This window comes from Galeopterus variegatus, unplaced genomic scaffold (genome assembly GCF_000696425.1).
Source record: "Galeopterus variegatus unplaced genomic scaffold, G_variegatus-3.0.2 Scaffold5630, whole genome shotgun sequence".
NCBI lineage: Eukaryota > Metazoa > Chordata > Mammalia > Dermoptera > Cynocephalidae > Galeopterus > Galeopterus variegatus.
Window position 1 is genome coordinate 39,900 of NW_007731741.1, and position 3,780 is coordinate 43,679.

Here is a 3,780-nt window from a genome sequence, read left to right on the forward strand (position 1 = left end):
AAAAAAAAAAAAGAAAACCAATCCTTCTGAGACCCCTTGAAGCATGGGTGTTTGGAATTGAGGGATGGAGCTCAGAACAAAGGTAATTAGAGTTGGGGCCAAGGAGCAGTAAGGAGGGAGATGTGCTAACTTTAGCATCTCTGATAAAGGGCTGTTGCCAGAGTCTATGATGTCCCCTCGGAAGGGCTTAGGTCCGTCCTCCAGCCCCCACCCCAGTGATTGCAGGGCTGTCACAGGCACTCATAGACTTCAGATGGCAACAAAATGCTTGAAATCTCTGCTACTTTAAATAGAAGTGTTTGGCAGTCTTTAGGATGCCAGGTCTGGCAGAGCTGGGGCCTCAGCACTCATCCTATTTGGAGGCCCAGTGACAAAGCCACTTGGAGAGCCCACTTTCCCTTCATCTCAGTGTCTCTACAGCAGAACTCCTCCTCTTCCCCTCAACTGGGCGCACCTCCGCCTGTAAAACCTTCCAGCTCAGATCCCAGGGGCCTCTTGTCTCCTTGCTTCATCCCTTCTGTTCTTTAGCCTGTCTCTCACTCCTCCTCCCCTTCTTTAGGACAATGATTTAGAGCAGATCTTGAAAGTATATCTTGAGGGCCCTTTATAGAATCATATAACTTTATCTCTAGATGACCTTAAAAATAATAAAATGAAAAACAAGAGTTGTCTCTTATTTAGTGTCTATTAAATGCCAGTCATGTTACATACATAGTGTGTTCTACAAACAACCATATGGATTGCTATATCTTAAGATTTAAACAAGCACTTCACAGAAGAGGATATACAAAAAATAAGCACATGAAATGATGCCAAACATCATTAGTCATTAGGAAAATGGAAATAAAAATTATAGTGAGATATCAATTTAAAAAGACTGCCAGTACAAACTGTTGGCAAGGATATGGAGAAAGTGGAACTCTTATATATAGCTGGTGGGAATGTGAAATGGTACAACCTCCTTGGAAAACAGTTTGGCAGTTTTCTTATAAAGGTAAATATATACATACCATATTATCCGATCATTCTCCTACTAGATTTTTTTTCCCAAGAGAAATGAAATGACTTTTACAAGAATCTTCTTAGCAACTTTGTTCATTGTAGCCCCAAACTAGAGACAACCTAAATGTCCATCAGGTGAATGGATAAACCAAATGTGCTACATCTGCATAAGGGAATGTTTCTCAGTGATAAAAAGGAACAAACGACTGGGAGATGTATACAGTTTTTCTATAATGAATAACAAATTATCACAAACTTATTGGCTTAAAACAACACATATTTATTATTGCACAGTTCATGTGGGTCAAGAGTCTGGGCTTGGCTTAGCTGGGTCTTCTGCAAGATTGCAATTAAGATGTCATCTGGGGCTGAGTTTGCATCCAGAGGCTCAACTGGGAATGGAACCACTTCCAAGCTCCCTCAGGATGTTGGCAGAATTCATTTCCTTGTGACTGTAAGACTGAGGGCTCTGGTTCTCACTGGTTGTCAGCAGGACACCATCCTCAGCTCCTGGATGCTGTCTGCAGTCTCCTTTCCATGGGTCTTCTCACAGCATGGCAGCCTGCTTCTTCAAAGCCAGCAAGGGAGAAAGAGAATGAGTCTGTTAGCAAGACAGAGACTCATATGATGTAACATAATCACAGGGGCGACATCCCATCCCCTTTTGCCATATTCTGCAGGTAAGTCACAGGTCCCACTCACACTCAAGGGGAGGGGATTTTATAAGGCATGAACATCAGGAGGCAGGGGTCACACAGGCCACCTTACAGTCCATCCTACACAACACATAGCTATGCAAGAATACATAATTTATGGTTCCATTGATATGAAATTCTAGAACAGGCAAAACTAGTCTATAGTCACTGAAAGATCAGTGGTTGCTCAGGGCCAAGGAAATAAGTGGGGGGTATACGTAGAGAGGCACAAGGCAACTTTTGGGGTGAGGAAAGTGTACATCTTGATTGGCTTGCTGGTTATATGGGTGTACACATTAGCCAAAGCTCATCAAACTGTACATTTTGAATGGGTACATTTTATTTCATGCAAATTATACCTCTATAAAGTGTATATTTTTAAGTGGCCTGTTGAATTGCAAATTTTTATCCCCTTTTTACCAATGAGGAAACTGAGGTCCAAAATGTGCCCATAGTTACATAGCTGTTGGAGCTGGGATTCTAAGCCAGGTCTAACTGCAAAGCCCATTCTCTTTTCCTTCATTCATGACATCTAATTCTCCTCCAAGCTGCCATTTTCCACAAAGGAGAAAAATGGAGTCCTGGAGAGCTAGAGAAACTTTCTTGAGGCCTCAAAGTAGTGGCTGAGAGTGTTGAGCTCATGTTTTCCGATTCTAAGTCAAGGATCTGCCAGACCTCATTAAGGCTTTTTAACAGATTTTAAGAGTTATTACTGCATTTTAAAATTTATCCATATGTGTCATTGTAAATATACTCAGCAATATTGTTCTCTTAAAACACATAATCCTATGAGCCAGTTCTTTAAAAGAACAACGTACGGCTGTGCAGGAAAAGAAAGATTTCAGAAGGTGCGCTGTGTACTGTTGGTGGCCTGACTTCTTTCTTGCTTGCCAAATCCTGAGTTTGTTCAGCTGTTTGGTGGCCATATGCTTCAAGGAAACCTAGGCCCCTCTCTGGTGCCAGGGGGTGAATCTTGGTTAGTTTCAACCAGTTGTGGTCATTCTGTTCCCATGGAGAGAGATGTGTTTAGAAGCAGGAACGTGATGCAGTTCTGACCAGTGAGGCCTGAGAGGCGCCTGCTGGGGATTCTGGAAAATCCACCAAGCTTTTTAAAACCAAGAAATGAGCTCTTTCTTGCAGACAAGAGGATGTGACCCAGGGAAACAGGGTGGTTCACTAATAACATGAAGGGACAGTGTGAGGACAAAAGTCCATCCCTCAGAATAGGAGTGGAGCACTTAGATCCTTGAGTCTGACACTGAGTCTGACTTATTCAGCCCGGTGACTGCCCTGTCTCAGTGATGTGAGCTAATACATTTTCTTTGTTGATTTAGTCATCACTGTCATTTGCAGCAAAATCATATCACATACAGAAGATATAAGCAGATGCTGTCAAAAGTCTTTTTTGCACCCAACTACATGGTACATAAAATTCTTCTAAACATTTGTATACACTACATTTCATTAAAAATTGGTGCCAGGTGATTGAAGTTAGAGACTGTATGAATGCTAAGATTAGTTCCATTCTCAGAAGTGTTTATTAATAGTTAAAGATTAGAAATGACCTAACTGTCCATCTATGGGGAACTGATTAAATAAATGAACATAGAGCTATGTAATGAGATACAATCAAAAGTAAAGAAGCATCACCATTTGTGTTGATATGAAATGATTCCCAGGATATGCTTCTAAGTAGAAAAACAAGTCAGAACAGTATACAAAAGACTTTTAAATTCATAGTCATGGAAAAAACATCCGAAGTTCACTGCCAGGATTGCTGTAAAAGGAAAGAAATATGGAAGATGAACAAGACCCTAAACAGAATTTTCACCGTGGATGGGCTCACCGAGGACATTAGGCCATGGTGTGACTATAGAAAGCCATATTGCTGCTGATGGCAGGACTTCTGTGGAATCTGCTGGTGGGTCTACAACATAGAGGTGGCTCACAAGACCAACTTCTCGAAGCAAAAGCGTCAAGGATTGGGTGGATTTATAGCAGTGCTGCTGTATGTGATCCAAGAAATTTTTAAAAAGTCATATGCATAGAAACTCTTCCAAGTCTCGCATATAAATGCTACCTA

General features: G+C 41.3%; 1 protein-coding gene across 1 annotated transcript in view; it reads left to right on the top strand.

The window, feature by feature from the left end:
• Nucleotides 1-3,780, top strand: part of LOC103605158 (synapsin-3-like) — a gene marked incomplete at its 5' end in the record, with an annotated part of 63,274 nt that overhangs the window by 38,077 nt on the left and 21,417 nt on the right. The window lies entirely within an intron of this gene.